The 23,569-nt window shown below is 35.8% G+C and overlaps 1 protein-coding gene across 3 annotated transcripts in view; it reads right to left on the bottom strand.

The window, feature by feature from the left end:
* LOC149084911 (uncharacterized) overlaps positions 1 to 19,113 on the bottom strand; it is a 78,553-nt gene extending 59,440 nt beyond the window's left edge. Inside the window, exon 1 of one of the 3 annotated variants that reach the window (XM_089232646.1) lies at positions 18,881 to 19,113. The gene's annotated coding sequence lies outside the window, so the exon portion shown is untranslated. The remainder of the gene's footprint in view (positions 1 to 18,880) is intronic. The other 2 variants (XM_089232647.1, XM_089232648.1) reach the window with 2 other exon arrangements.
* Positions 19,114 to 23,569: the final 4,456 nt, after the last annotated feature.

Genomic DNA, 23,569 nt, shown 5'->3' with positions numbered 1-23,569 from the left:
GATCTCATTTCTATCATTCTGAGTGTTAGAAATTTTAAGCATGTGTCTCTATCTTACAGGCAGATACAGAGGGGCCCCAAAACAGAATGTTTTGCACTTTTCTGCAACGAACCCTCAGGTGACTGAGAATATTCTGCAGTACATATCCCCATAATAGTCGAGAAAGTAAAGGAGTGTTCTTTTTTCCTTACACTTTCTTAAAATCCTTCTTAAAATTATTCTGCAGCAGAAACCCTTTTCCTTCTTGAAACCCTCTTCAGAGATGCTGCTGTACTCAAATTTACCTAGGTCCCTTTTGAGTGAAAATGGGTCTTTCTCGGAAAAAAGTATCTTGAAAAAAATTAGCCCCCCCCCCCCCTCCCAGAAATATAAAATTCTCGAGAAAAATCTTGAGGAGAATATTCTCTGGAAGGAATATTTTAAATAACTTGAGAATATTCTTATTATTCTTGATGAGAATATATTCTCATGTTATTTATAATATAAATATATATAATCATTTGATTCATTTTTGTGACACCACGGTCATTTTCTACATGCGAGGACTAATTAGACCGGGACCTACAATTTATTGCCAATTCCGAATGGTAGGCTTGTTTTTTTTATACTCATCGAAAGGTTGGTGCGCTAACCCCTTGATGGGGGAACTCCCTGCCATTGTCGTACGCAAGGGAGTGTTGGGGTTCTAACCCCCCCCCCCCCCCAGCTGAGATTATAGTGTTATTTTACAGGGAAAAACGTAATCCCCCCCCCGAGAGGGAGAAAAATTGAAACCCCCCTTCAGAAAATTCTGCGTATGCCTATGCTTCCTGCGGTAGCAATTTTTTCTGCAATCGTGTCACCATTTCTGTTGTACCCATCAGTATTCTGACAAGGGCAAACCGGGTATCGAACTTGCGACACCTCTAAACATCCTTTGGTACTTTACGCGAGTATCTTATCAACCTGGGCTACCGTGCCCAATATACATAATATCCTTGAAAATGTTCTCTGGAAGGACTAATTTTACAAATTACTGGGGAATATTCTTATCAAAAATAATAAGAATTATTCTCAAGTCATTGATAATAGTCCTTGCAAATAATATTTTCCTCGATGACAATATTCTCCAGTTATAGAAGTCCTTCCTGAGAGTATTCTCAAGAATACTTATTATATAATACATGTTATTACAAGTAATCTCTATAAATAACTTGAGAATAATTCTTATTATTTTACGACATAAGAATATTCTCTGGTAATTTATAATAGCCCTTTGAGAGAATATTCTATGTCCCCATCTCTCTTATTGTCAAGAAAGCAGGGAATATTGAGAAGTTTGTAGCTAACAATATTAAAGTTTAAAAGCAAGAAAATGAAACGAACATGGCTGAATTGCACAACTCGCAAAGGAATGTGAGCGATACAGAATTTAAGTGTACGTGGGCTAGATTAAAGAAAACAACAGTTCTGTATCTTCTTAGAATGAAGGTGATTGTATAAGAATAGCTCCCTTGTCAATCAACTTTTGAGTTTTATGCTTTGCTTTGAACTAATGTCTGACAATTTATCAAATTTTAAATAACTTTTTAAGGTTTTAATCTAAAGGTTTATAAAATCTTCATAACCAAACTTTTTTAACACCTCTCATCATGACCAGGAGAATATATTCTAATATTCTCGAACTAAAAGTTGTCATTAAGGGGTGATTACACCAAAAATTACTTTGTTTTAAATGTTTTAGGCAATGAAAACTGATTTATATTTCATAATATAAATAAAATTAGTAAAAAAATTTAAATTATTTAAAAGAAAAATGGGTATTCTCGATTATTCTCCAATTTTTACTTACTTACAAGTTGGGAATCACTGGTTCTATTAAACCAGCGATTCTCAACGTGGGCATTAACGCCCCCCCCCCTGGGGGGACGGTAGAAGCTACAGGTATAACATAGGATCCTATGGGTTAGATTGAATTGGGGGCGATGGGACAAAAAGGTTGGGTTTAACCAAGTGGTTTTTCAAAAAATCAAATAAAAGTGGCCTAAATATATTTTTCCTTAGAAAATATCACATTGGTTCATTACTAGCCAAAAAATTTTCATTCTTACATTTTATATTCTTGGGGTATATTCAGATGGTATATCTTTAGATGATATATGTGGTTTTTTTTCCAAAGTCTCATAAAAAAGAGGCCTTGAATATATATATTTTTTCATATGAAGTATCGTAGTTATTTAAAGTTATATACAGAAGCCAAAATCATCAGTCTCATTCATACCACATTTTCTAACCTTTGGCTAAATTCTGATGCTCTATTCTGATGCAAATTCATTAATAAGGATTGCTTCACATCTAAATGTAGTGGTGTATTATATATCTCAAGGGTTTTTTCTTTGCTTTTTCCTTCACAATGAAGCAGCAACAGTAGTGACACCATCATGCCAAGGGCACACACACACACACACAGGTGGTCTTATAATCCAATAAAGACACCAGCAGTCCCCTAAAGCAGTGTTTCTCAACCGCCAGGCCGTGACATCAATGGTACCGGGCCGCGAGAATATATTCATTACCTTTTCATTTTTCAAAGCATTTCCACGAATAACTAATTGGTTTATTTCACTATTATGGTATATATTATTTTAATTTTTCAGTCTAAAAATCATAAAAGGGAAAAGATGAAAATCCTTCTCTAGAGTTCCAGAACAAAGGCTTCCAGCCGCAATTATAGGATCCCTCTTCAATGCTAACAAGGGCGTATGGAGGGGGGGGGGGACTTATGGGTCTGGTTTCCCCCCCCCAAAATGTGAAAAAATGGCCGAAAAAAGGGAAAAAGATGGCCAAATCTATTGTTCTATCACTTTGGTCCCCCCCCCCCCAGAACGAAATTTCTGGCTATGCCCCTGAATGCTAATGTAATGATTGATGGTTGGACGTCTACTCATTGCGTACCTCCTGTAGCATTTTTGCGAAAGTTGTTGCTACTTTTTTCGCATTCTATGGTTTTCTTTCGCATTTTGCAAAAAATGTGACCGTAGCTTAAACCCTGTGCTAGACCCAAAGAAATGGAAACATGTCTCTGGTCCTCCCTCCCCTCGAAACTACACTCATGTCCATAAATTAAGGATAATTCAGAATCACACGGAAATCGAAATCTAAAGTAAAAATTTCACCTTTAGAATTATCACACACATCTGCAAGAATCAGGGTTGGGTTTTTGACATGACAAGTGTCAAAAACTGGTTTAAACTGTCAAAAACTGGTTTAAACCGTCAAAAACTGTCGAAAACCATCAAAAACCTAAATGAATGCCTTTTGATAATGTTTTGAACATAATAGGTGTACAACATGATGAAAACCTTACTTTTTGGCATATTACAATGTTTTATTTTTAAACATTAATTTATTACAATAATTAAAACAAAATATTAATTATAATTTGCACTTTTGAATTTTTCAACATAAAGAGCCTAGAACATATAAAATATAATTTTATGGTTTATTTATCTAAGCTACTCATTACCTGTGTTCAATTTGTTAAGTGGATTAGAGCTGCTTATTCAAAATATGTATGATAGGGCATCAGGGTTAGGTTTTTGACCCCAGAAACTAACTCGGTATTAAAACTATCAAAATCTTACTCTCAATGATGTCAAATAGTTTTTGTTAACTTGATAGATATGTTAAATAACAAAACACTTACTTTTATTTAGATTAAAGGGTTTTATATTCAGAATTATAATTACTGAGGAAAAATATATATTTTGATATTTTAAATTTTCTGATCTGCCCAAAATTTTATTCCATATAAAATTTCTGACGCAGCATCTGTTAATGTACTAACTAAACTCATTTATTTTCGCCTGAAAATTTCTTAGATCAGTGTGTATAAATTCACACAGCTTTAAAGAGTATTTTCAACCAAACCAGAGCTGACAAGACTTGATACCCAAAGCATTTGTTTTGCACGTTTGAATACAGCTTCAATTGGAAAACCATTGCATTATAAATACTAGTAAATGTACCATATCATAGTGCAAAAGTAAGAATAAACCAAGTTTGACATATACAAGCTAGCATTGCCAAATTAAATGACATTTTAGTCCTACAATTTAGTATTTTGATCGCTAGATATATTTCAATGTTATGTGCAATAAGAGTATTGTTTTAAGTATCAGTGGTTATCTAGATAATTTAATAATAACAGAAATCAACATTACATACATGATGTAATAAACTTTTTTAAACACTTATCTGTTGTAAACAGAGTACAGCAGATAGTTTATATCAATGCATATATATAAGCAGTTGAAGAAATTTTGGAAGGTCAAGAATCATCTTGAATCAAAGAATGTCAAATCGTTCCACAGTTTTCCATTCAATGTTCATGTTATGCTTTATTCAAATTTTATAAGAAAAAAAAACATATATTGTCCAAAATAATTCTGTCGGGAGTAGAAAATTATTTTAGAATCTTATTAAATATTTATTCTTTGTATAACATAGTCACTTTAAACATTACATGCAATTAACGTTTGCATTTTCAATGGGAATTTTTATATCGAAAAGCAATATTTGAGGTTTTTGACGGAGGGTTTTTGACGTGACAGAAACCATGTGTCAAAAACCAGCCAACCCTGGCAAGAATGATATGCAAATTTCAGGAAGCCACCAGATGATGCCGATAGTACGTCACAATGACAAGAGTGTAAGAGGGGGGCATATAAGGAATGGTGGCAAAGAAGTGAAATTGTTCACCAGAGTTCTGTAAGGCGCTCAGTGCCACAAGCGAATAGTTATGACACAGAGGACGCATGTGGATGATTTTTTACGTGGTAGAATTATCGGCCGCCTGGAATGTGGGCGTACTCAGATGGAAGTATCCGAGGAACTTGGAATTGCCCAAAGTGTCATCTCTAGGCTTTGGCAACGATTCCAAGATAACGGAAACGTCAGTAGACGTTACAGTACAGGTCGCCCCCGAGTTACAACGCCGAATGAAGACCGGTATTTGGTAGTAACTGCCAAAAGAAGCAGACGGAGCACAGCATCCGACCTGTCTCGTCAGCTATCTGCAGCCACGGGTACCACAGTTTCAAGGCAAACCGTGTACAGACGTTTGGAAGATATTGGTCTATATGCTCGCAGGCCTGTCAGATGTGTTCCGCTCACGGCAACTCACTGTCGGCAGCGATTAGCCTGGAGTAGAGAACATGCAATATGGACATCGTCACAGTGGGCTTGTGTGATGTTTTCAGATGAGTCCAGGTTTAGCTTGCAGTCTGATTCACGTCGGACTTTCATATGGAGAACGCCAGGAACCCGTTACCACCAAGACAACATCATTGAACGACACCGTTACGGTGGTGCAGCATTGCTCGTTTGGGGTGGAATTATACTGGGTTCCAGAACAGATCTGCATGTTCAACCCGGAACCACGATAGCCCAAATTTATCGGGACATCATTCTGGAACAACATGTACGTTTGTTTACGGGTGCCATGGGCGCTGAATTTGTGTTTATGGATGACAACGCCCGTCCTCAAATATCGTAAACGAATGCCTTGAATCTGAGGATATAACCCGTATGGAATGGCCAGCATTCTCACCTGACTTGAATCCGATAGAGCATGTGTGGGACATGCTTGGCCGACGAGTTGCAGCCCGTCAACCACCTGCTACATGTGTACCAGAACTTCTGAGAGCATTGCTTGCTGAGTGGAGTGATCTTCCCAAAGATCAGATCGATAATTTGATACTCAGCATGCCTAGGCGTTGTACGGACTGTATTTCATCGCATGGGAGACATGCAATGTATTAACCATCATACCAACCATGTAATAGTAAGTTTTTGTAAAGGAGATATTTTTTACAATTGCTCCAGGGAGCAAAAATCGTAGTTTTTATGAATGGTATCATACATACACCATCGTTTTTGTTCTTTATCTTTTGTTTAATAAATGGGCTTTATGAATAAGTAACGTTTGTTTTGTTTCTGAACCTTTATTTGCCGGAGCTGGCATTATCCTCAGTTCATGGACATGAGTGTAGTATTTTTACTTGTATTTTTTTTTTTCTTTTCATATTTTTGAGTATCCATCTTCATGAGACCCAAACAATACAGCAGGGGTTGGGAGCGTTTTTCCATACTCTCCGTGCTTTTCCATCGAAAATATACTACTGCTTCAGGGCTCTCTGTTGACAACCAGATGACCCTGTTGTTTGCGTGTTCACAGTTTGCCATTGTCTGCGCCACAGAAAACGTCCTGAAGACAATAATGCCATGAGAAAACTATGTAACCCACGTTCCTTGGAGGCTGGAAAAACATCTGTGCTACTCGCCATTGACCAAGCCGCATAACTTCAAAGGAGAATAATTGTGAGTGATTAGGAATTTTTGGGCAATATTATAGAAAACCACCTTCGACCATTGGACCCGTTATTTATGGCCAGTGGTAAAAACCTCTAGCAATCATTATAACGATTTAGTAGGCCTATGTGTTCTCAGAAACGAACGAAGTATTTTACATATGCGTGGCAAATGTCAGCGACTAATCAGTGAAACACCTGCTGCACACAGAAAATAATGTGTTTTGAATTGGTCATCAAGGTGCACATAACTACTGGTGATAACTCGAATACTGTTTTCTTTGCAAAAACGCTGTGATTTACGTTGCGAGGGTTTTCGTTTTGATTTTTTTTTCAGTGTGGATAGATTCACAAATCTAAATTTTTTGTTAAAAAATAGAGAAAAGTTTAAGTTTTAGAGTAGAAAAATCACAATCAAAGTTTTGAAATTTATCAAGTTACGCAATTTCACATAAGCATCTATCGTGGATATACCAAAAAGAGTCTCGCCCAAAACTGAACTATTTTTTGCTCTTCGGTTTACTTTTTTTATGGTGAGTTACGATATATACATTTTTATTTTATATCATTACCTTCTTTCTAGCTGAGATTAAATACAACGTTTGATCGTAAAATATATTTTACACTAATTAAGTTATTAAAATAGTGCTAATAAATATAAGTGCTGCGTCGATGTCAGCATAAAAAATTCCATTGATTCCCACTATGAATGAAAACTTCGTATTTTTACACCCTATGCAAAATTATTCTATAAAATTGCATATTAAGATATTTTTAGATTGATTTATGTATGACCAATTGAATCTTTTAATGAGGTAGAGGCGCTGAAATGAAGAAAACATTAAGGGGGCTGAAAGTTGCTATTTGTCCTGTATATACGGGTCCAAGCCCTTATGCAGGAGAAGGGGTGGATCGTTGCATTGTATATTGATTATTGGTGGCTCAGCTACATCGTAAAATATATTGGGACGATCAAACAGCCTCAGTACCCAGGTTCCGGCACCTAAGCAATGAGGATGTTTACTGCAGTTGCTGATGAAACCCTTCGTTTATGTTTGCCTGCACGTTATTAATACATTACCGACAAAAAAGGTTGCATCACTCCATAAGATAATAATGGATTCAATTCATGTTTTATTAATTAATGTGTGTATAACATGTTTTAATTAATTAATGAATTAATTAAAAGGGTTTAAATTAATTAATCAACTAATTCGAATGGTTTAAATTTATTATTCAATTAAAGAGGGGTTTAATTAATTGATTAAATGAGTTTTTAATTAATTAATTAATTAGCTTGCAATCAAAAGGTAATTAGTCATTTATTAATTATTAACTTATGAACGAGTAAGCTATTCCAGACCGGGCCGTAGACTCAGGAACTACACCTGGCCGTAGTTCCCAAAAGGTTGAGAACTACTGCCCTAAAGGACAAAGACCAGTGTACACATTAGTAGTTACATTACCTCAGACATTTTCATTTTCTTTCCCATGAGTAGCACATCTCATACTGTACATCACCCAGTCTTAATATTCAATAGTTTTTTTATACTTTCACGGTTAAGCCCAGTTAATCAAGGTTATACTGTATAGCAGCAACAGATTTATGAAAAATAAGCAGCTATATACAGGGTGATTATAATTAAAGTTTTGATTCCAAAACTACACAATAAGTACTGGTCAGAATGACTTGAAAATTTGCATGGGTACTCCTGAAGCAATGGAAATTTCTTTGACAAAAGAAAAAAAAATGCAAGTAGTGCAAAATGTACAAGTAGATGATGCTGTACTTGGCCAGCAGTATAATCTATTTTGTGCAACCACATCATTTCGGCACTTCAACAGCATAAGCATGTTGATAGCACAACTTTTATCAAAATGAATTTTGTAATACCAGTAAAGCAACTGCTGAAGAACTATTTTGACAATAACAAGATGACATGACACCTGGCCAGCAGCCAGTTCACCTAAGTTTAAACCTTGAAACTTCTGGCTGTGGGGAGTACCTCAAAATGTTATGAACAGTGGTCGGATTGCAAACTTTGGTGAATTGCAAGCTCCAGCATGTCCCCTAAACGATAGAAAAGTTGCTCAGGAATATTAACGTGGAGGCGCATTTGGTGTAATAAAGGTGAATTGCAACTGCATCCGCATCATGACCATGGCCTACTCTTGATCTGCTGTTGAACAAGCATTTTTGTGCTTTCACTTCATAGTGAAAACACGGTCGACAACATATTTTACATTTCTTGAGTAAGTTGTAATTATGTGCTTAATTACTTTATTCTTTTGTGATGTTTCCATGAACTATGAAATCATGCAATGCTAATTAAGTTAACATTTTGCCTTGACTGGCTATCTTGTGCAACTTCCCACATGTTGGATGAGTACATGATATTGTTAAATTTACAATTTTAATTATATTTTTCCCCTTTGCCATATAAAATTCCATTGCTTCAGGAATATTCATGGTAAATTTTTAAGTCATTTTGGCAATGGTTCTTTTTTTTTTTTACAATGTTTTGAAATCAGTACTTTAGTTCTAATCAGGGTTGGGATTTTGGACAGGACACGTGGGAAAAACTGTCTAAAACTGTCCAAAACCTCCAAGTTTCAAAATGTTATGAGGAAACCTTTGTTTTTTTTGGTTTTTTTCCATGATAGTAACGTATAAAAAAAATACTGCAGAATATAAAACTAACTAAATCAAAAATATTTCAAAAAGGTGTCATTTGGTTTTTTCTAAGTTAATTGTTTCACCAAATTTATGGTTTTAGGCTGGAAATCTGATAGTAAATTAATATCACTCATATAAATGTTTAAATAAACACTTTTTTAAATTTTTTAGTTTGTTGCAAATGTTATTTCTACTTCACATCTTATTTTTCATGTATGATTATGAAGCAGGTACTGTATTTAGGACAGTGCTTGTCCAAAACCATGCCAAATCCAAACATTTATCTTTAAAAAGTACATTATATTGAAGGTACCAATTACGCAATAGTCACAGTTATAATCATTGCATTATTGTGAAACAAAACAAATATTTTTTTATTAAATACCAATACAATATGTGAATAAATATCAATGGTGTAGTGTTTATTTAATGCAAATTGTTCTATTTTGACTTTTCAAACTTTTTTCTTCAAAGTTTCAAGAGAGTGAACTTTCTATTTTACATTCTCAATTTTCAAAAACTAATTATAAATAAAGGAAAATATCCAAAGAAAATGAGGCCACTATGTAGCACCTACACATGATTAGCAGAACACAATTTCACAAACACTGATTACGCCTAAATGATGATAAAAGACTTCAAGACCCAAAATTTTTGTTGAATTCAAATTGTTGCTCTTATGAGGCTAGAAGCTAATATTTAACCAAATAAATTCAAGCTATATATTCACAATTCTATCACATGGGGGACAAAAGCAATAAGAAAAACACTGAAAGACGGCTTAGCAAAAGACTGTCTTTAACACATTTTTTTATTTTCGTGTCCCCCAGTTATGCATCAATTGAAAGAATATTTTCAAATTTTGTTATCTTAGAAATCATCTTGGCACAGATAAGGCAGCTAAATTAGTTATGTGTTATCGAATGTTAAAAGGTACAGCTGCGCTTGATTATTAGTGTTCCATTATTACGTAAGTTTAATTTCATTCTGTAGTCATATCTATTGCTTTTTTCCAATTTTCACATGACAATTTCTATCCCATTCTTGTATCTTTCATGTTTCCATAAATCTAATATTTAACCTCAAGACAGTTCAGTTTTCAATTGTTTGATAACCTGATATCAGGGGCAGGGTTGTTTGGTTTAAACCTTGGTTTTAACCAAGTGGTTTTTTTCAAAAAATCAAATAAAAGTTGCCTAAATATCATTTTTTTCCTTGAAAAATATCATATTGGTTCATTATTAGCCAAAATGTTTCATTTTTACCACATTTTATATCCTTGGGGTACATTCTGATGGTATATCTTTGAATGGCATAAGATTTTATAAGTGGTTTTTTTCAAAAAGTCTCATAAAAGTGGCCTGAATATATATATATATTTCATATGAAGTATCTTCGTCATTTAAAGTTATATATAGAAGCCAAAATTTCTCATTCTTACAACATTTTCTAACCTTTGGCTACATTCTGATGCTCTATCTTTAGCAAATTCATGAATAAGGATTGCATCACACATCTAAATGTAGTGGTGTATTTTATCTCAAAGGGTTTCTTTTTCCCTTCACAAAGAAGCAGCTACAGTAGCCACACCATCATGCTAGGGGCAGATGGTCCTATAATCCAATAAAGACACCAGCTGTCCTTAAAGGACAAAGACTAGTGTACTAGTTGTTACATTACATTACATCACATACATTTGCATTTTCTTTCCCATAAGAAGTAACACATCTCCTACTGCATATCTCCCAGTCTTAATATTCAATAGTTGTTTTTTTTTATACTTTCACACACACACTGTTAAGCCCAGTTAATCAAGGTTCTGCTGTATAGTAGTAACAGATTTATGAAAAATAATCAGCTATATACAGGGTGATTATAATCTAAGTTTTGATTCCAAAACTATACAATAAGTACTGATCAGAATGACTTGAAAATTTACATGGATACTCCTGAAGCAATGGAAGTTTCTTTCACAAAAGAAAAAAGTGCAAAATGTGCAAGTAGATGATGCTGTACTTGGCCAGCAGTATAATCTATTTTGTGCAACCACATCATTTCGGCACTTCCACAGCATCAGGGGGTGGATAGAACTTCTATCAAGATGCACATTGCAATACCAGCAGAGCAGCTGCTGAAGACTCATTTTGACAGGATGCACCTTAACCCTTGCAACTTCTGGCTGTGGGGGTACCTGAAAATGTTATAAACAGTGGTCAGATTGCAAACTTTGGTGAATTGCAATCTCCAGCACATTCCCTATATGTTAGAAGTTCCTCAGGAATATTAACGGGGGAGGGGGTGGCGTTTGGTTTAATAAAGCTGAATTGCAAGCACATCCACATCATTACCATGGCATACTCCGATTCTGTTGTTGAACAAGAATTTTTCTTTCAACCTCATAGCCATAACACGGTGAACAACATATTTAACATTTCTTACGTAAGTTGTAGTTATTTGTCCAATTACTTCATTTTTTGTGATGTTTCCATGAATTATGAAATCGTGCAATGCTATAATTAAGGTATCATTTTGCCATGACTGGCTAGCGTTTCCATTCTGTGAGCAAAATTCCCAAGTGTTGAATGATATCATTAATTTTAAATTTTTAAGTATGTTTTCCCCTTTACCAAATAAAATTGTATTTTTTCAGGAATATTCATGTCAATTTTCAAGTCATTTTTACAATTGTTCTTTTTTTACAGTGTTTTGAAATCAGAACCTTAGTTATAATTACCCTGTATATCGTAAATCATTGCTAATTAATCTGCATTATTTATGCTTCATTAAATACATTATATTCACCTAATTTTTATCACTTTTTGCAAAATAGCTTCCTAATTAAGTATACTGAAAGTAACTGGAGAAAAACTTTTATATATTATATGATTAATAATAACATTAAAAGAATTTTCAAACACACAGTAATCCATTGAGTTGAGCAAAAAATAATTAAATTGCAAAAGTTGGTTTTTGTTAAAATGTAATAAATATTTATTGATTAATTAGCATGGGAATAGTGTTAATTACATTAATAAACATTTTATTTTAGTTAATTATTGGAAGTTAAAACCGGACAAAAAACCGGTTTAAACCAAAAAAACCCTGGTTTTTAGGTTTTTTTACCAACCCTGATCAGGGGTGCAAGTGCCCCTCATCCATTTTGGAGCAGAAACTTTGAAAATGGAGAACTAAAAACTAACTGTATCTGCAATATAAGGAGTAATTTTTCTGTGAAATGCCAAAAATGGTTGGAACAAATAATTCTAAATAAATTTCCTTCACAAATTAAAAAGTGCACTTAAATTTTTTCTGAAGTACACTGCTCAAAACAATTAGGGGAGCACATGGTTTTAACAAAATTACGCAAAGATGTATGCCGATAAGTAACATGAAATGAATCATCCATAATTTAAAGACTAGCAGAAAACGGAAGAAGAAAACTTCATATGCAAATCAAAGTTCATGACGTCAAAAACCAGAAAAAGGAGATAAGGGCAGAAATCGGGATGTGGCAGAAACGTCTGTTTTACTGCCGTACTGTGAAATTCGATTGCGCAGTATTTTTTTTTTTGAGACAAGGTGACTTGAGGATGTCTCAAGAACGTGATTTACCGGAATCCATGGCATATTATAGGCAGACTGGAATCCGGGCAAACACAACGTAGTGTCGCGGACGCTGTTGGAGTCGCCAGAAGTGTTGTTGCAGGGCTGTGGAATCGATTCCAAGAAACAAGAAATGTTAGACGTCGACCAGGGCAAGGTCGGCCACGCGCCACTACAGCAACTGATGACCGGTATATACGGTTAACAGCCCGTCGAAACAGAACAGAGAATGCTACGCAGCTGCAAAGACGGAGCTTCAAAGACGGTTGCTCTTGGCAACCGGACGAAGGGTGTCCAGCCAAACAGTACATAATCGGCTTCATGAGGGAGGGCTCTATGCACGTAGGCCAATGGTCTGCATTCCGTTGACCCCATGCCACCGTGCGGCCCGAAGAAGATGGGCTGCTGAACATCAAGATTGGGAGCAACATGATTGGAGCCAAGTGCTGTTTACAGACGAGTCCTGATTCAGTCTGGAGTGTGACACCCGACGTGTTCTGGTATAGAGGGACAGGGGCACTCGAAATAACCCCACATTCGTTCGTGAAAGGTCACAATACAGACGAGCTGGTTGGATGGTATGGGGTGGAATCTGCATAGGCGGACGTACGGACCTGCATATCATTCGGACTTTGGCACATCATTGGCACTTTGACGGCCCGAAGGTATCCAGACGAGATACTGCGACCTCAGCGTATGGAATGGCCAGCGTGCTCTCCTGACCTGAATCCAATCGAGCATGTTTGGGACATGCTCGGACGACGCATTGCTGCGTGACCAAGGCCGCCTGTTACTGTCCGAGACTTGCAGATTGCACTTCTTGAGGAGTGGAACAGTATTCCCCAAAGTCTGATCGATAACCTCATCGCATCCATGGCAAACAGGTGTGCAGCAGTCTTAGCTGTTCAAGGAGACCACACGCTCTATTAAAACTCATGCATCATGTCTAAACAGTACTTTTTTTTATCGTTTACATGTAACCAAATTGTTGCCCTAAATCATCTTTTCATGTTTTTTCCATATTTTCAAAGAATTAAAGCTTAATTCCAAATTTTTTTACGTCTTTTTTCTGTATTGCGCATTGATACGCGTGTACTATCCATTGTATGCCAATACGTGGCTGTCTCGCACGGTTTTCTTCACTTTTTTGCTTGCTCCCCTACTTGTTTTGAGCAGTGTATCTTTCACTACTAAAACATGAATTACTGAAATGAATAAAAATTATTAGACTCTTTTCAAATTAAGCACCATGCATACTGAAAACATAGGCAGCAAGAATTTCTGCTGCTTGAACACCAAAATCTTATCCATCCTGATATGGCAAAAAAAAGTGTGTCAGAATATAATAAGGGTTTCCGTGAAAAAAAGTTAGCTTATCACAGAATTTAAAGAAATTATTAAAAGCGAAATGGAAAAAACGAGAAAAAAAATATATAATACTTTATTTACTTAAACAATTTCTCAACATGATATAACATGTTAATAAATTAAAAATGTTTTTTAATGTTTTCTCAGCCTGAAGCCTGTTACAATATTTTCTATATGACTCACGAGTCGCTTTCAGAAGTTCAGCATCTTAATAACAATTTTTTTGAATTTTTCATGCCCTTAAACATAAGATTTTGTGTATCTTATTATTTTAAAGGATTAGATGGACAGATTTTTCACTGTTTAAACAGACTTTTGTTAACATTGAACTCTTTCACTGTCTGCGTTACCATGTGCTAAAGATAAAAAAGCCTTCACAAAAACTGGCAAAATTTTGAACTTTGGGCTGCTTTCATCGTTACAAAAAGTTTGAATATGTCCAATATCCATCTATTTTCTGAACTGATTTCACTTCTTGTAATTCTTTGCATTGTAGTGCAACTCATTCATCCCTTATAATTGATAGTTCTGTTGGTGATATAATTTTAAGCAATATCCTAGCAATATGTGAAGGAGTAATGTACTATCCCAGCAATGCACAAGGGAGTGCGAAAAACAAGAGAGGGTGCAAACATGTCATTCTCTCCAACATGTTTTGGAAAGGTAGGACATTTATATATAATTGGTATCACACAGAAGTTATGTAAAATGAGCATGTTCCTAGTACGAACTCCTTCCTTTGACTATTGTTAAGAGCATGTCCCTTCTCCCCTCGCCCCAACGCAAAGGCGGGCCGTGCAGCTATATCGGGCGTCGCTCTAGGAGGGATGCCAAATGGAGTTGAAAGGGTGAAAAAAGATTTGGTGACCAAAAAAAAACATGGTCAGTAGCGCCAAAAATAGGTTCTGCATGGGTAGAAATTTTTTTCCCTCATGCCAGCCCTGTTTGCCAAATCAGGATTTTCGCGATGTGAAATTGTCACGATCTACAACCACCAACGATAACCACACAACTGCACAGTGGCTACATGACAAAAATATTGATATTTTAGCTTTACTTTTTACAGATCCCGTTTTTTTCCCAACGATCTCCGAAAAAATTCAGTAATTTAAACGAGTAAACCAATCCCCCTTTTCGATTCTTCGTAAAAGCGCATGTGCAATCTTGTGGGAAGGCTGTCTTTGAACGCAGGTTGGTTGCAGCGAAATTACCGTTATTTTCAGTATATAACCCGCAGGAGAAAAAACGCTCTCCGAAATCGGAAAATTCGGCACATTCATTCAGGGACTTTGATAGCCTGCAGGTTTGTCCTGTACCGTTATTGGGGAGCACTACAAATTAGTACAACTACTTTCCAAGGTCATGAGATGATGCGATTGTGGTAGATGGTGGGAAGTGAAAAAAAATTGAGGTTCCCCCCTTCCATATCTGTTTCCTTATCTCGGAAAGAACGCGTCCCGTGAACAAAATTTTCATGCTTCTCTTTCCTAAATTCCAGGTATTTGACGTGCTAAGTGCATTAGCAGTACCTCCGCGAACCACAAACAAGAATTGGCGCAAATGCGCAGGGATTCTGCGCCTTGGTGCACCATGTAGCAAGAGAACTGTTTCGGCTCAGTTTGGCGCAGCTCTTGCACCACTGCAAGAGAAAAAACAGTCTCTGAAATCGGAAAATTCAGCATATTCATTCAGGGACTTTGATAGCTCGCCGGTTAACCAATAACAGTATAGGCCTAGGACTTTATACTTCAAGGTAGCAGAACTACTTTCCAAGGTCACGAGATAACGCTATTGTGGTAGATGGTGGGAAGTGAAAAAAAAATTGAAGTTTCTCCCTCCGCATCTTTTTCTGTGGCTCGGAAAAAACGCGTCCTGTGAACAAAATTTTCATGCTTCTTTTTCCTAAATCCCGGATATTTGACGCACTACAGCGCATTAGCAGTACCTCTGCGAACCACAAACAAGAATTGGCGCAGGGATTTGACGCCTTGGCGCACCATGTAGCAAGAGAACCGTTTCAGTGCAGTTTGCCGCAGCTCTTGCACCCCTGCACTTCTCTTCGGAATTTCAAAAGCAAAATACGATCCGCTTCTCGCAACTCTGAATGAACTGTCCAACGTGCTATAATGGTCATATAGCAAATCTTTTCCAGTGGAATCCAGATCCAAGGTTTCGATCGGATTCTAAAAAGAACTTTTTTTATCCTATGCAATAGTTTTTTTTCGGATTGCTCAAAACTGTTTTGCCTTTTCTTAAAACTTGAGTGTTACACTTACGTTTTGGTCCTTTTTTTCTGCCCCTACATCTTTTGAAGAACACGTTTTATGAGTTTTCTAACACCCCATCCCCAATGTTGAAAAATTATCTAGCATTTCACATACATAAGTTGCAACTGTTGATGCTAGATCATTTTCAACAATATCATCTTCATCCATGATGTTTATTTTCATTAGCACTTAAAATTCGCATATATCTACATCCTCTAACTCAGAATCTGAAAGAGTTTCTAAATATCCTACAGCTTCTTCTAATGTGAGATATCTTTTTGATATGGTTACATGCAGCTAAACACAAGGCTATCTAGGATTGTTGAACTTGGTTTGATTAGTCTGAAGTTTGCAAAAATATACATTTCTAAGAATGCAAGAATAAAAAAGTGTTCAACCAATATAAACAATCCATCCCAGAGAGCACATTCCTCTGTGTCATATTACCCAGAATTAGCCAATTAATTATTTCAAAAAATACTTTGAACTCTCCTCTATATACGACAAAAAACCGGAAATGTTTGAATCAATTTTTATCTGATATTTTTGTAAATAAAAACTATGTTTCATTTATGGAACATTAGCCTTTAAACGGTTAAGGAGCAGCTGGTCTCCTTTTGGATTATAAGACCACCTGCTCTTGGCATACCAGTGAAGTCACTATTTGTTTCTTTGTGAAGGAAAAAAGCCTGTGAGATAATACGCCACCAACACATATGTGTTGCAATTTGCTCAAGATAGAACATCAGAATATAGCACAAAGTTAAAAAATGCAATAAGAATGAAATTTTGGTACTGTATATAATTTTCAGCAACTAAAATACTTAATGTGAAAGAAAATTTATATTCAGGCCACTTTTATGAGATTTTTTTTTTAAAAAACCACTTATAGGCCTATCTGACACTATTTAAAGATATGCCATCAAATGTACCCCAAGAATAGAAAATGTGATAAGAATGAAACATTTTGGATAATAATGAACCAATATGATATTGTTCAAGAGAAAAAATTATATTTAGGTCAATTTTATGTTGTTGTTTAAACCAAACAACCATGCCTGCAAGTATTAATGCATATTAAAAATCAACAAAAGAAATTTTCATAAAAGAAATGGTTTTTTTACATGACTTACTTCATCAGTCAATTGATTCACTAAATAATTTTTCAAATTTTTTAATTATTTTCCCAAAAACTGTCTTTTATCAAGACACACATTTAGAAGAAATGGAGAAATACATGACTTTTGAAACATTTTAGTCCTAAAAATCTAGCCCTTACTAGATTTTTTGTAAAAATTCTTCACTTTGATATTGATGCACCTGATATTCTAAACCTTATTGCTTTTTATTGCCCACGAATCAATCAATCTTAGATGCTGTAATCTTTTTATGTTCCTCGATATTGTTCTGATGTTTTGAAAAATTCTCCATTGTACCGATTCCTAAGATGCAGTAATACTGATGTATATTTTTAAATTTTTATTTTGTACATACATATGTTTTTATCTTAAACTTGTATTCACGTATGCAAACTGTAACTGGTCTTTTGCCTGTAGTTTGTATTTTTAAATAAATAAATCATTTTTTAAAACTATATAATAATTTTTCAATGTAATTTTCATGATTAAAAAATGAAGATATAATTAAAATATACTCAGAAAATAAAATTTACAATTAAAAATTATATTTACTATATTTTCACAAGCACCAAAATTAAGTCTTATTTTAACTCAGAAACACAGTACTTGCAAGCAACACCCCCAAAGCAGAATGTTTAGCACTCGTCTGGGACGAGCCCTCAGCTGACTGGAGATGTTCTGCGGTAAAAATCCCCATACATGTAATAGTGGTTTTTTTTTCACTTTTTCTTAAAATTCTTCCAAATTGTTCTGCAGTAGCGCTAATTGTTCTGCGACGTACGTCGCAGGTTTTGGCACATTCTGCTTTGGGGAGCAACACAATGACATGTTGATCACACCGATCTTACGTACAATTCACTAACAACACGATCCTCATTCTGACATCAAATAGCCGATAATTCACAGTTAATTTGAAACCATTATTGAGAAAACTGGTGCTCTTCCGATATGCCATTCCGATCTGAACACTCATACTGTCAGACAAAAAAAGACTTGTGCAAGATGGTCCAGATGCATTTCTTTCTAAAGGGGGTGGCAAAATTAAGAATGTGTGGGATGGAAATGACTCCACCATGCCAGTTAAGGGTTAATACAGTACACAAACACAAGATTTTTTTTCATAGTCATTAAATTACATCATAAAAAAGCAGTATTCATTCTTTTACTAAGAAATAATCGTTCTTCGTGAATTATCCAATTATCTATACATTTGATTATCCGGATGGGGTCTGGTCTCAATTGATTTGCATAATTAGAGTTCAGTTGTATTTAATTTCATTAAGTAGTCAAACTTCAAATGAAACAAAAATGAACTTACTTTTTGATCAAGATGTGTAAAAAAATAATTTTTGTATTCATACAAAAAACAACACAATCACGAGTACCAGAGATCACATATCGCACTTAATGGTATTAAAAAACAATCACATAACAATGAAAGAATAATCTATTTCTGTAACGAATGGGATCACTTACGTTATGATCAGTTTTTATAAATCCGCGATCTATAAAATCATACCTAGTAAGGATAATAAATCAAGCACCGTGGCATTTTTAATTGTTGTTAAATAAAAGTAAATGTTAATTATGTCATAAACAGAGTTAAATATGCACTGAACCTCGATTTCCACAAGATTTAGAGATCTAAAAATTTTCAAAACAATACCCTTAGGGTACAGCAATTTAAGCAACGGAAATTTATTCAAATCGTGTTGCCAGCTGAGGAATGTTAACTCATTTCATTCAGTTGAATTGAAGTTGGCAGTTTGGTATCATAAAATCGTGACCATATTTCATCTGAGAAATATGGAAATTTCGATGGTAAAGGGTTACCAAAACCCCATGCCCCCCCCCCCACGTGGGAAGGGGGGATGACAAGGACCCAGTCCTGGGGCCCGGGAGTCAAGGGAGCCCGTGGGGTGGCCTTCATTTTCTTTCCTTTCAGATACGTCCCATAGGAGAAAACAGAGGACATTTTAACATCAGGCATATCAATTTTTATGCATGTCAGAGGATATCTTGAACTACGTATTTCTATTCTATTACTGTATTTTTTTTAACAATAAACATGTACATGTAACCGAAAAAAACCGGAACGAAGAAAAGAACAATTTACAAGACAGCGTTCTCGGAGTCCTTCTCCGAGGAAGGAAGAAAAGCGTCGAGCTTATATTACTGGAAGGAGCATCCAGCCGCCACGACGGCAGTTACATCAAATGCAAGGAAACTACGTGACTTGGTGAAAACAAAGTTCGTTTGCACATAGAAATGTACAGTGCGGTATCTGAATATTGGGTTTTAAATATGGTGACCATACGTCCCGTATGTCCCAGTATTTTCTATTTTTTTTTATCATCCCGACTTTTTGGCAAAAGTGTCCCGGTTTTTCCCGTATTTTACACGCAGCCTACTTGAATATCTACTCTTTATTAAAATCAAAGATTGACATTATTTTTCAACTCATAAATTAATTTATGATAATTACATCTATAAAAGCGGATCTAAAAATCTCTCACATTCGTCTTGGTGAACGTTTTTCTTCGTGGAATTCATTTTAATCCACTTCAGTTTGCAGTAATGGTTCATTTCCCGCTATTTTGATTTTTCCGTAATTTCAACAATATTTGGCAACTTTGTTTGGCTTTAGCGTCATTTTTGGCGATGTCCCGTATTTTTCGGTATTTGGAATCTTAATGTGCCATATTTCTCTCGAGGAAATATGGTCAGCCTAGTTTTAAAGATTAAAAAAAGGATTGGGAACTCATCTAAAGATGAAAAAGATTAAATTATTTATTTCAGTAATACTGGAATCACTTCATTAATGTGAAATAATTTCTTTCGTTAATGGTGAAAAATTTCTTTCATCAATTCTTGAATTTTCTTTCATTAATTCTGAAATTTTCCTCTATTAATTCTGAAATTTTCCTCTATTAATTCTTGAATTTTCTTTCATTAATTCTGGAATAATTATTTCTTTCATCAGTTCTGGAATAATTATTTCTTTCATCAGTTCTGGAATAATTATTTCTTTCATCAGTTCTGGAATAATTATTTCTTTCATCAGTTCTGGAATAATTATTTCTTTCATCAGTTCTGGAATAATTATTTCTTTCATCAGTTCTGGAATAATTGTTTTCATAAATTTTGAGGATTTGTTTCTTTCATTAATGCTGAAATTATTTCTTTCATTCATTCTGAAATTATTTCTTTCATTCATTCGGAAATTATTTCTTTCATTCATTGGGAAATTATTTCTTAATCTAGAATTATTTCTTTCAATGATTCTGAAATTATATCATTAATTTCGGAAAAAATTATCTCATTAATTTTGGAATTCTCTTTCCTTAATTCTCGAATTATCCCTTTTTCTTAATTCTGGATTTATTTCTTTCATTTATTTTGGAATTGAAATTATGTGTTCAGGTACGCCGGAAGTCAGAAATGATTGGTGTTGCTCAAAGTATATGCGAGTCATTTCTCTGTACAGGTAAGCTGACCATATTTCCTCGAGAGAAATACGGGACATTGGGATACCAAATACGGGAAAATACGGGACACCGCCAATTATCGCCAAAACCAAACAAAGTTGCCAAATATTGCTGAAATTACGGATAAATCACAATGGCGGGAAATGATGCATTACTGCAAATTGCAGTGGATTAAAATGTATTCCACGAAAAAAAAAAACGTTTACCAAGGCAAATGTGGGAGATTAATATCCCATATATAGTTGTAACTATCATAAAATAATTTATGAGTTTAGAAATAATTTCAATTATTTTTCAATTGTGCGGGCTTCACAAAAATGAGAACCAGTTAAAATTTTCGAGAATTCGACAGAAAAATCACTGGGCCCTGGGGCCCTTAATGCTCTAAAGACGGCCCTGCCCAAGACAATCAAAAATTAAAATTATTTTTTTGAATAAATTGAAATATTAAAATATTGAAAGAAAATACCTTTACATGCTATATTTTTCAATTTCTGTTAATTTAAAATGTTTTTTTGAGGTAATGAATTCAAAATGTCTCTGAGACAGATGCCCTGTGCCCCCCCCCCCCTCATAATATTCACATAAAACTGTCAAATTCTATTACAAACCGATAAAGTGGTGGAAAATGGGTTTAATCATCAATCAATGATGGTTTTGATTATCAATTTTTTAAAACCATGCTAATGCGTATTCTGAAATCGAATAGTTCTATCGTATGTATTTTACAGTTTTTAATCAATGATTGGATTGGATTTTTTGTTGATGATTTAGTTGAATGCGCGTTTAAAGTTCTCCGATAATTTAAATTGACAACCATCACCACACAGTAACGTTACTGGTCATTTGAGTATAATGTTTCAGAATATTGGGGAAGCTTAAAAGCTTGAAAACAGAAAGTACAAATACATAATGAAAGGGCTCTCGAACTGTGTGCCGCGGCACCCTGCAAAGGTTTTCCGAAGAGACTGTTAAACTGCTCTGGGGAGCCGCGGATAAGCGTTGATTAGGAAAAGAGGTGCCGCGGGTGGAAAAAGTTTGAGAACCCCTGACATAATATCTAAGTGTATAAGAGGCCCCACACATCCTCCAACGCTGCCTGCGCTAAGATCTTTGACGCGCCCCCAGGCCAAGTGATTTTTCTGAGTCCCTATTAGGCAAATTATCGAAAGTTTCAACCAGATATAATTTTTGTGAGGCTCCTCTTCTCTTGGACCCCCGAGCCGTACCTGGGTGGGCCCATTCTCTTTGACGGCACTCCCGCCCTTACCAAAGGGGCCCGATGCGTCTCAATAGTTTCGGACACGAAAAATATTTGCTTGATTTTATATATTTGGGAAGGAATCGGCATCCATTATTTCAAAATATACAAGAATTCTCTGAAATATCCATACAAAAAATGTTAAATACACAATTCAATAAATTAACACAAAAACTGGCGAAAATTCAGCACTGAAGGTAATTTTAAACTAATGAGAGAAAATAAAATCCTGAAATTGATAAAGATTTTGGACTTGATGAATCAAAAATAATTGAAAGAAATAATTCCTGCACCAATGAAAATTCAGAATTTTTGAAAGAAGTATTTTCAGAATTTATGAAAGCCTCCAATAGTTTACCGTGAGTGTGGGGGTCCACAAAGCACGGTGCCCAATGCGACCGCTCCTGTCGCACATTCCTAATAGCACACAGCTCTCACTTTCACAGCGGAAATCACTTTTCCTCATTTCTCTTTGACAGCCTCAACCGTTTTTTCCACTGAGGGCAAAGCAAGAATCGGGGAACGAGGTGCTGAGTCTAACAGGGCAGCAACTAAGGGGGGGGGGGTGCAGGTGAGTCTGGTGCCCCGAGCGCCGGACTACAGGGGGCGCAAATTTCACTCTTTAACCTCTCCTTCAAAATTATGAGGGGGCGCCAAAATGCGTGCTTGCCCCGGGCATGGTCCCCATATCCTGGAGAAAGGCCCCTAGACTGGGATATTTTTACGGGCCCTTCTATAGTGAGTTTATAGCATGAAAAAGCAAAAAAATGATGGTAATTGTCCCAGGCCCCAGGGCTGGAGCCCTGTCAGCCCCACCCTTGGGGGGGCTATGGCCCCGGGTGACCAAGCATCTAGTTGCGGCCCTGGAGACTAAGGTGAAGAGATGCTTGGCTAGTCAGTGAATATCTGTTGTTTAAATTTTGTTGGCTGGGCTATGCCCTCACATCCCGCAGGCTGGGATTTTTGGCGGGCCCCGAACAGAGGCGGATTTAAATGCGGGCTTACCAGGTGCGCACTCTGGACCCGTAAAACCCAAACGTAACACTTCTAATTTAAGGGGCCCAGTATTTTGCGTCTGGGGCCTCAACAGACTTTAATCGATCCGCATCAGCCCCCCCAAACAAAACCCTCCTGTAGTGAATTTAAAGCTTAAAAACCCCCAAAAACTATGGTAATTGTCCCAGGCCCCAGGGCTGTTCCCGTGTCAGCCCCACCCTTGTGAGGTCCAATGCCGAACTTGACCATACGGAAATTGGGCGTCGACATCTGCCCGACAATTTTATCGAATTTAAGAGTTGAACTTGAAAATGATTGACAACATTCCCACTTTAAACGACAGCGGATGGTTTTTCTACAGTTAATTACACAAAAGAAAGCAAAAAAAAAATGTAATTTATAAAGCAAACTTACGTGGGG

This window comes from Pholcus phalangioides, unplaced genomic scaffold (genome assembly GCF_987345545.1).
Source record: "Pholcus phalangioides strain wild (caught in Gottingen) unplaced genomic scaffold, Ppha-v1.0 ptg000007l_1, whole genome shotgun sequence".
NCBI classification, from domain to species: Eukaryota; Metazoa; Arthropoda; class Arachnida; order Araneae; family Pholcidae; genus Pholcus; species Pholcus phalangioides.
The sequence above is the reverse complement of the archived record's forward strand: the minus strand, read 5'-3'. Positions and strand labels throughout refer to the sequence as shown.